Genomic DNA, 11,026 nt, shown 5'->3' on the forward strand with positions numbered 1-11,026 from the left:
TTTATATACCCTACATTACTCATCTCATATGTATATACTGTACTCTATACCATCTACTGCATCTTGCCTATGCCATTCTGTACCATCACTCATTCATATATCTTTATGTACATATTCTTTATCCCTTTACACTTGTGTGTATAAGGTAGTAGTTGTGGAATTGTTAGGTTAGATTACTCGTTGGTTATTACTGCATTGTCGGAACTAGAAGCACAAACATTTCGCTACACTCGCATTAACATCTGCTAACCATGTGTATGTGACAAATAAAATTTGATTTTGATTTGATCTCCCTCTGGCACATCACTACCAACCATTAAAGGAAGCAGTCTGAGCAAGGTTGCATTTTCATGCCTATTTCCACCAATAGTTCCTTTGGTTGCAATTGTCTTTGGGATTGGATGTGGTCTGTTTATTTTGTCTGCATACTGATATGGGAATGAAACCATTTTCTGGTTTAAATACTCAAACACTTAAAACACTTAAGACCTATAATTTCGCTGATGCAAAGGGCCAAGTCAACAGGCAAAATAACTTCATGCAGATCATGCAGTATATTAGGTCGGAAACCAGTAATTGCATGAAAATATTGCAAGGTCTGGCTCAAAACACAGTCACGCTTCACACCATACTGACTCTGACCATTCAAAACATCTTGCAGGTTAAGGTCATGGGTGGCTCTTGTTCTCCTACTAAATTCTCCCTCACCAACTTCATGGGTTTGAAATTGGTCTCGAGTGGCTGTACAGAATCTACACACAAAGTCAGCACTAAAGGATTGTAAAAAGCCTGCTAACCCATGGGCTGCAAGATTGCCAGCTGCAACACACAGGACAGTACCTTGGACGCACCGGCCGATGGACTCGATGAAAACCCCATCCTGTTCTAGAGTGTGAATGTCTTGTAACAAAGGGCCTAACACACATTCATAACTGCACCTATGGAGATCAGGCACCTTACATAATACTGCCAGCTGAATCATGTGCCATGATTACTTGGCAGATTGGCAAGCAGCCAGTATACTGCACAGAGTTTGTGTATTTTCCTGGAAGTGCCCAGTGGATTTGCTAGTTCTATGTCATCAATATACAAAAGCAATGACAATTTAAGTTCTCCTCCCGAGGACAATTAATTTTTCTGAAAATATGAGCCATCTCTATGAGACATGTAAAGACCTGGCTGAGCAACATTAGATTCTTGGATTTTGTTCCTGATATCAGTGTGTTTAAACATTTCCTGAAGCATTTGAAGAAGAGGAAAATACACTGCGGTGTGTCCAGGAAGCTCTATTACATACTGCACTGACATGACTAAAGGGTAGTTCTTTTCAACAAAGGTTTTCCTGCGCTTAGAAGTTGACATCTCTGCAACTTAAGCAGTGGCACTGGCAAAAACATTGCTGTCCATGACTGGCTTGACTACTTCGTCAAGGGTAGCATCACTAATGGTGTGTTCATTTTTCAGTAATACATATTTTATTGCTTCCTTGACTAGAGATTGAGAGAGAAAATATCTGCCCCAAGTGCTCAACTATTTCCTGTGTTGTGTAGTCAGAAACATGGAGAACACTTAGCATTTTTAAGAATAGAGGCGCCAAATGTTTATTTAACTGAGCTCTCAACTCGTTTGTGTCAAACTGACACTCAGGGAGGTCAAAAGAGTTTGCACTCTGAGTGGGACACTCTTCATCAGGGTGAACTGACCTAGTGACTGGGAGACTATCACTTTCCACACATACAACATCTTCACAGAAGTCAGAACTAACAGCAACTGCATGTTTCCTACTGTTGTGTGCATTAAATGAGGACTATACATTAGTGCGATAGTCACAATTCTTAAACGGGCATGTTACCATCTCATGGCTTTTTAAATGTCCCCTTAAATGACGTAAGAGTGTTACCTCTGAGAAGGGTTGTTTGAATCCACACATAGGACGGGTAAAATACATACATTTTGCCTGACCTAAATCTCTCGCTGTCACGTGATGGAATCGAGATAAATAAATTTTGAGTGCAGAGATGGATTGAAATGTGCACAGGCAATCATGATAAAGACATGGCAGTGGGCTTATTCTTGAGTAAAAACTGTGCTTCAAACGGTAATGTTTAAGCAATTTAGCAGCAGACAACTTACATTTCCACTCCATTGAATGAAAAATCTGAAAGTCAAACTAAAATGGTGTTCATTCCTTAGTCACTTAGATTTATCTAAATAGACTCCCGTTTAGGCTAATTCCTATATCTTATGGCATCACTGGACAGATTTTCATGGATACTCAAAAGGTATAGCCTTCCATTGAAACATACCTTTAAGTACGGCATTAACTAAGGACTGTCACTCACCATTCTGAGCTTGTGCTTAAGGGAGGAAGAAAATATTTGGCTTTTTAAACTTCACCTAAAATATAACCAAGAGTCAAGACAGACATTTGAGATTGCATTCAGTATCTCACTGGAACTTAGCTAATGGATAACGTAAACTCACTCACTTTTGTACATCGCCTTGGTCCGTACAATTTACCTTATTTTTGCGCCCAAAAAATGTAATACTTCCAGATCAACTGTAATATCAATACCAATGTAAAGCACAATTTCTCCCCTTTCCAACTAAATTAATGACGAGACCTTCATGATGCCCATCTCTGCATAATTCAACAAGGCAATGAGCTCCGTCGGGTCTTTTTAAAAATGGCGGGTGGGGAGCGAAGGCTAGGAAGTGATCTTGAAAGGGGGAAATATGTTGTATGAAGAATTTTTATTTTTTTCACCCGATTTGTCCAACTAATCAACTTTAAAATGTAAATAAAACGTAAAGAGTTTATGTAATGTCTCATCACATACCTGTTTGAAGGTTTGTGTCAAATTTGAAGAGGGGTTTAGGGCTGCGCTAACGTTAGCCTCACAAGTGAACTGCAGCTGTTCCGGCTTTTGAGTGTCATGATGGCTCGCAGCAATGACGCAAAGAAATGCAATTGGCACACTAGTCATGAAATATTAGTCTAATATTAGCAATAATTATATTAATTTAGACAAAAATAATGAAGTTTTCTTACAAGTGTATATGGTTAAGCATGATTTTAATCTGCGAGAGAAGGGCTACCCTTGGTGAAAAGAGGCTGTATGGCACAAAATGAGTTGCAAATGCACGCTGTACGTTACGTAGTGACACGTCACGATGTAACGTACATCATCAGAGGGGTTCGTTTTTTCATCTTTTCTCCAATACTGTTAGCCCCTTACCATGTCAATCAACGCTGAATCGAAACGTAGTTTCACACCCCGGATTTTGATGCCAACACCGTCACTACAGTCCCATTCGTTTTCATTGCAGCCTCGTTTGAATGCCGCGGTTACGCACATTTGTACGGAATGGGGTGAGTTTACGTTACTTATAAGTACATTACCATTTAACCAAAACCTCTTAACTGAGTAACACAAAATAAAACAACCAGACAAAGTCACAGGTCGATGCAACAAATGCATCTGAATCAGAAAATAGAGCACTTAATGTACTTAATCAACAGGACTTCGATTGATGGTTAATGTTAACTAGCCCACATGCTATGTATCAATGCTTTGCAATTATCTATTTAGCAAGCACGATGTACGTTAGTTTAGCAAACTAGCTATTAGAGTTAACAAGTCAAATCGCACAGATTTGTTTGAATACATTTTACACAGCAAGGAATTCAAATGTGTTGATAATTTATAACTCCCCAGATCAGGGGGCTCAATAAACTATAACCACCACGCTGCAGCAGAAGATTAGGGTTATGCTAACACCAATGGAACCAACTACGTGCTGCTGCATCTCTTCAGCGCGTGCACCCTTGGCATAACGTTAAACCCATGCCGTCGCCGTACTGTACACACGGTCATAGCATGCAATTGTCAAGCAGTGCGTTAACATAACCTAGACTAACGTTAGGTAAACTGAATTGCACGATATCTCCATAGAACTCACTAATAACTAAAACTCAATCAACATGCGAACGTTAACTGTCCAATGGTAATATATGCTCACCTGTTTGTTAACTTGCAGCGCGTTGAGCATCACAAATAGAACATAGGTTACATATGTAACCACGGTTATGTGAGCTACATGGATCACTCCAATATATTGGTATCACTCCGCGACGGAGGGATACATCCGAGGTGAGGATTTACAGATTTACTCCCGTGTACACCTGTGTCACGGCTGGGGTTCTCCCCTATATATAGACCCCATGGCCGCGACATCACATTGGAGTGATCCATATAGCTCACATAACCGTGGTTACATACAATATAGTGAAACATAACGAAGGTTATGTATCACTTCAATATATTGGTACACCTGTACCAGATGTAGTCGGTGCTAAAGGGACCTGGCCAGCCAGCGGCGAAATTCCAGTGCTGAATGGAGACGCAGGGGCCGTCAATGTGAAAGGGGGGTCCCGGCACAGTCCCCGGAAGGGGAGGCGATGCCCAGGACTGCTCAACAAACCGCAGAGGGAGGTGCCACATTTACCCGATAGTACCTAGCAAAGGTGCAAGAGGAAGCCCAGCTGGTCGCAGCACAGATATCAACGAGGGGCACTCCTCTCAGTAGAGCCCAGGACGCAGCCACACCTCGTGTTGAATGTGCCACCACAGATCCCAGCCCTGTCCTGCCTGCCAGGCGGTATGCTGTCGAAATCATATCCACGATCCAGTGAGAGAGCCTCTGCTTTGATAACCCAGCTCCCAGGACTCGCTCACCACAGCAGACAAAGAGCTGGTCTGTTGTTCTCACTGACCGTGTCCGCTCCACATAGGCAGCCAGTGCCCACACAGGGCACAGCATGTCGGAGGGAGGCCCAGACTCCGCCGCCACTGCCGGGGGGTCGTAAGCAGACAGGATAAAAAGGATGTTCACATGCCTGTCTGACAGAACCTTTGGGAGGAAGGAAGGATTGGGGAGGAGAGATATACTCCTCCCACCGGGGTCCATCCGGTAGCACTCAGAACTTATTGAAAGAGCATGGAGCTCAAACACCCTCTTCATGGAAGTAATCGCTACCAAGAAAGTCACCTTCATAGAGAGGTGTTTCAGGGAGGCAGACTCCAACGGTTCAAATGGCGGCTTTGCCAAAGCTGCCAAGACCACATCCAATTCCCAGCTCACCATTGAGCGGGTCCTAGCTGGACTCAGGTAACGAACCCCATTCATAAACCTGGAGACTAAGGGATGGCGCCCCGCTGGCCTGTCCATCCACCCCACATGGCAGGCAGATATAGCGGCCAAATACCCTCTCAGTGTAGAGGCTGCCAAGCCCTCATCCAAGCGAGACTGCAGGTATTGGAGGACTTACTGTACCCCGCATGACTCGGGCACAACCTCAATACCACTGCACCAAGAGCAGAACAACCACCAGCGCAACTGGTATGCCGCCGTGGTAGCCGGTGCACTTGAGGTCTGCCTGGAGTACATTACACCGTCCTGTAGTCCTAACATGGACCATTGGTGCCGTTCAGATGCCAAGCCCACAGACTGAGGCGGTGCAGTCTCGGATGCCACAGAGTTCCCCCGGCCTGAGACAGATGCTCCACCGTCCTGGTTCTGTCCTGCACAGCCTGGATCAGGGGAAAAAGGGGGAATGCGTAAAGCTCCAGCCCTGGCCAATCGTGAGCCAGAGCATCCAAGCCCAGAGGCCTTGGTGGCTCCGACATGGAGTACCACAGGGGCAGTGTGCATTGTCCAGGGAGGCAAACAGTTCCACCTGAGCCCTCTCGAAATTGTCCCACAGGTGCTGCACTACCTGGGGATGTAGGCTCCAGTCCCAAGGTGTGTAGGGCCCTCCCTCAAGAGCATATCCGCTGCCACATTCAGGAAGCCAGGTATGTGCGCTGCGCGTAGAGATCCTAGATGTCCCTGAGCCCAGAGAAGGAGCTCCCGTGCTATAAGATGGAGGCAGTGAGACCTTAGTCTACCCTGATGGTTGATGTAAGCCACCACTGTGGTGTTGTCCGTTGTTGTCCTGACCAGGACATGTGTTCCCTTCAGATGTGGGAGGAAAGACCGCAGGGCCAGCAGTACTGCTCGGAGCTCTAGTGCAACTGCTGCTCCAAGGGGGTAGCCAACAGCCGCTGGCCGGCCTGCCCCCCCGGCCTGCCGATCTGGGAGGTGTCTGTGCTGACCAGCTCCCGGCGGCACATCCTCAGCATCTCCACCCCACCTGAGAGAAAGGAGCAACAGTGCCACCTCAACAATGCCCTGAGACACTGTGCGGTGACGGTGGCGCTTCAGGTGCAGCCGGTGGGAGTTGAACCACCGTTGAAGAGGCCGGAGATGGAGCAGGTCCAGGGGAATCAGTAACGAGGCCGCCGTCAGCAAGCCCAACAAGCGTTGGCAGGTCAGTGCAGATAACACCCGCCCCTGCCGAAAGTGGTCGAGACAAGATAAGATCACTTGAAACCTTCTGTTGGGCAGTCCAGTTCCATACCAATGAAGGCCACCCTCACTGTCAGACGACTCTTCTTGTCGTTTACAGTAATGCCCAGCCCGTCAATGTGGGTCAGGAGCATGTCTCTGTCTGACAGGCCCTGGGTCCTGGTCGGGGCACAAATCAGCCAATCATCCAGGTAATTAGGCCAAACAATCCTCAGGACGTGAGAGGTGCCAGGACAGTATCCATGCACTTTGTGAAAGTGTGGGGTGCAAAGGAGAGGCCAAAAGGAAGAACCATGAATTCGTAAGCCGTCCCTTCGAAAGCGAATCGGAGGTACTGCCAATGAGCTGGGTGAACGGGAACATGGAAATACGCATCCCTCAGGTCCAGCGTCACAAACCACTGGTCCCTGGACACAGCCTGCAACACGCGGGCTGGGGACAGCATGTGGAACCTCAGTACCCATTGAGGTTGCGGAGGTCCAGAATCAGTCGAAACCCTCCGTCTCTTTTAGGGACCACAGAATAAGTGGAGTCGGTACCCCTCAAGCATTGTGGACAACACCCAGGGGTACTCCACATACTTCTCCCACTTTGCCCTTTGAGATCGTAAGAAGTGGCCGGGGAAGGGTGTGTCAGGGGTCCTGCTTGGGCCCACCTCTCCTCTGGCGCCCCGAGCGCCTGGGACCCCAGGCACGTCCCTATGGCAGTGATGGTTGACAGGTTGTTGCTCCATTGCACGTTGTTGCCCCTCACCGCTGTCATCCCTCAGCACGAGGTGATGGGGCAGGAGAAGGACCCCACCATCGTTTGGGTGTGGGTGGGTGGCGACGGTCCTTCTGTCTTGAACCCGGGGCCTGAGGAGGCAGCATGAACCGTCTCAGGGTCTCCCGGTCCCTACGAATCGGTCTGCTTCAGAACGTCATCAACCCCTGGGCCAATCATGAGCCCTGGGGTGATGACGAGAGTGGAAAATGTGCTCTGGAGAGCAGCTGGCAGACGGGATTGGGCCAGCCTGAGATGGCGCCTGGAGGTAAAGTCTCTGCTGTGAGTCGGAAGCGCCCCCTTGCAGAGGCCCAGCTCTCTTGCAAGGCCTCGCGGAACTCAGCAAAGATGTGGACAGATGGAGAGTCACAGTTTGATGTCCAGTGCAGTGGCTGCCCGAGTGAGTAGGCTCCTCATAACCTCTCAAGCTGCTGGGGGCACTGAAGCCCCGCTGCCGGCTTCTGATGGACCGTCAGCCTGGTAGCCCCGCTCACGGTGGTGAACAGTGCCAGCATCGTCCCTCAGGAAACGAGGCCAACAGGGCCAACAGGGAATCACTGGCCAACAGGGAATAGCTGTCGTTGCCATCGAAGCCATCAACCTTCCGATGCAGGGCATGCGCCCTCCATTCAAGGTGGTCCAGCAGTCCGACTCCTGCCCCCGTCCAGGACTGGCAGCAGATGGTTTCTTCCTGCGGTGGCTCCGACCATGCTTCCTGGGAGGAGTACTGGGCCCAGTAGAGGAACAGCTCGCTGGCGCATCACTCCTGAGGGAGGGAGCTAGTCCTCAGCCTGATCCCGAGCCTGGCTGACCCACTTGCACATGGCCTCCAATCGTGCCAGGCGCAGGCGTTCTGAGCCAACAAAACAGGCATCTAGTAGGGTGCTCCACCACCCTATCCGTGTGGCTCAAGCCCAGGCAGTGCATACACGAGGTATGTGGATCCCCAGGGGGGATGCCACCATCACACCTGTCACAAAGGGAAGCCATAAGCTCAGCCAAGCCAACAAGGCCATGGAGCAGGGGTCCGACTCCCTGGGAGAGCTTATGTCGTGACCCGCCTGGAGGAATAGATGTGGAGGGATAAGTGAGGGATAAATTACCCAGTACCTCTGCAAAAAAATGGGGAAGATCCATGTGGGAAAAGCAGGCAGACAAAAAAAACAGCAACCAGGTAATTGATTTGATTTATTCGTTTTATTGTTTTTGTTTTACGCCAACTGCAATATTATCTCCGGTTTAATATCCAAGCAGTAAAAACAGCACCGTATGATGGAGTAACTCTGTTAAGGAACTCCAAAGTTAATGTCTTAAAGTACTGGAAAGCCCACCACAATACTCGTACACTCTAAAACTATCAATCAATTCACTTCATTGGTCAGTTCTAGGATTTATATGTATTATCACAGACCCATAACAATGTGAACAGAAGGAATTACAGTAAAAACCATAGAAATATAATTCCTAGAAATGGACAAAACCCATTTAGACCACAGCAATTTAACTGGATCACTCATGGGTATACACTCAATGTTTTAGTAATTATATTTCTATGGTGAAAACACCCAAAAGAAAACCATGGGGATCTGACTCAAGGCATCTGTCTGAATTAAACTGGAGTAACAGGCAGACATACTCTGTGTACAGTATCCGATCTGGATTGCACTCTGCATTCACATCAACTCAATAGTAGCCTAGTACAGTAGTTGTCCCACGTTTTCCATTCATGTTTTCTGTTACCTCTAGTATTTGTGTGTCCTGCATTTCAGCGAATGTCCCTTTATCTGCAGCTCCGCAGCCTACAATAATAGGATCAGGGAGTTTAACTTGTCAGACATGCTAAACCCCTTCTAATGCCATTGGGATTTAACTGGTCGTCATATTGGCAAGTGGAAAGCTAAAAGTAGCCTATACCTGCCCACTCATCTCAATGTCTTCTGACATAGTGACCCCTGACCCTTGATTCCGTCTTACATGAGATGTGCTCGATAAGGCCATTAACTACTGTAGCTAGCTAATTTTACCTCAGAAGAACAGTTAGCTAACTTAACCTCAGAAGAACAGAAAGTTGAGTGAATGTCTTTCATCAGTACCTGAGAATTGAGGAGTCCAAACGACCTCATGCAAATGAGGATCATCAGTGACAAAATCTATGACTCATGAGAATATAATCAATATGTAATAACGTAAAAAATGTATGAACGTGTTAAATTATTATGTACAGTCATATTCAGGTCCTGATTGGTCAACAAGCTTATTTGACATGTCAAATAGTGTTATTTGACGTGTATCTTTACAGACACGCAAAGACCCAAACGGTGTTCCATACAAAGGCTGACGCGAATACCAGATTAGTGACCAGAAAGAACTCGTTTCATTTCCTCCAATTTTGCCTGACAAAAACAGATTATCATTATCAACTACGTTTATCATCCATATAAAATACAATTTAGCAATCTACTACTGACTCAATAGGCTACCTGACGATTTCATTGATAATTTTTGTATTTCAGATAGGCCTAGTTAGGGTGACTACCTGCTATATGTTTAATGATAAGTAGCTGTAACATTACACTGTCTTCAATATTATGGGAAGAATAATTTATTAAGATATTTGTGAGGAAGAAAATGGCTACCCGGCTGGCAACGAGCACTCGGTAGGCAGGCTGCCCTCCAACGTGATGGCACGTTCCAGACATGACATGCTTTCCATCCGATCCTGCAACCTCTTCTACAAGTAGGTCATATGGTTGTATGATTCATCTTTCTCTGGACTCCAGATATGTGTATCCCTACTTGATATTGGCTGCTAACATGAATGACTTTCAGCTCCAAATGCAGGTGTAAAACGCAGTTTATTTCTGTAGCCTATCTTGAGTTTTGAAAATGCATCACCTATATAGCTGTAATGACAGGCAACATTTGTAAATTGGGTTGGATATAGTAATGGTAGGCTACAGTATTTCTTACAATCTTACATTTTTACTGGAATCGTGTTGGTTATTGCTAATAAGGGCAGAATTTATTCCATTTCAAAATAGCTTTGCAAAATACTTTACTCATCAGATTGTAAGATAGTTTCTCAGAGTCTGTGACCACAGTTTTCGGGGTGGCATTTTTTTGGGGGGGAGCACATGCACCCCAAAAGATCTGTGCATGGCCATGAATCTTCTCATCAAGCTTCTAAATTGAAAAATCTGGAACAATCGTGCATTTTGTGATAAAAGCACCAAATTTGGCACTTATATAGATTCATGTAAATCTTTACATTTTAGTCATTTTGCACATGGTCTCCCAAACTCGGTCCTGGGGCCCCCATGGGTGCAGGTTTAGTTTTTTCCCCAAGCACTACACAGCTGATTCAAATAATCAAAGCTTGATAATGAGTTGGTTATTTGATGTAAAATGTTATTTGAATCAGCTGTGTAGTGCTGGGGATAAACCAAAACCTTTCTCCCCAATTTCGTGATATCCAATTGCGATCCAATTACGATCTTGTCTCATCGCTGCAACTTCCCATCAGGCTCGGGAGAGGCGAAGGTCGGGTCATGCATCCTCCAAAACATGACCCGCCAAACCATGAACAAAACGTATGACACTAGTTTTTCTAATTCCAGCTGCAAATTGAACAAATTAAAAGGCCATATCACAGTTTAGTGTAGAACCAACTCAGTGGCCTTGTGGTTAGAGTGTTTGCCCTGAGATTGGAAGGTTGATAGTTTGATTCCCAGCCGAGTCATAATAAAGACAGTAAAAATGGGATCTGATACGGCTCTGCTTGGAGCCACCACAACCTTAAGGAGATAGACTGGGGGCCAGGCCCTGCAACAGACTAGTATCCGGTCTGCTTTTT

Source organism: Salvelinus sp. IW2-2015, linkage group LG1 (genome assembly GCF_002910315.2).
Source record: "Salvelinus sp. IW2-2015 linkage group LG1, ASM291031v2, whole genome shotgun sequence".
NCBI classification, from domain to species: domain Eukaryota; kingdom Metazoa; phylum Chordata; class Actinopteri; order Salmoniformes; family Salmonidae; genus Salvelinus; species Salvelinus sp. IW2-2015.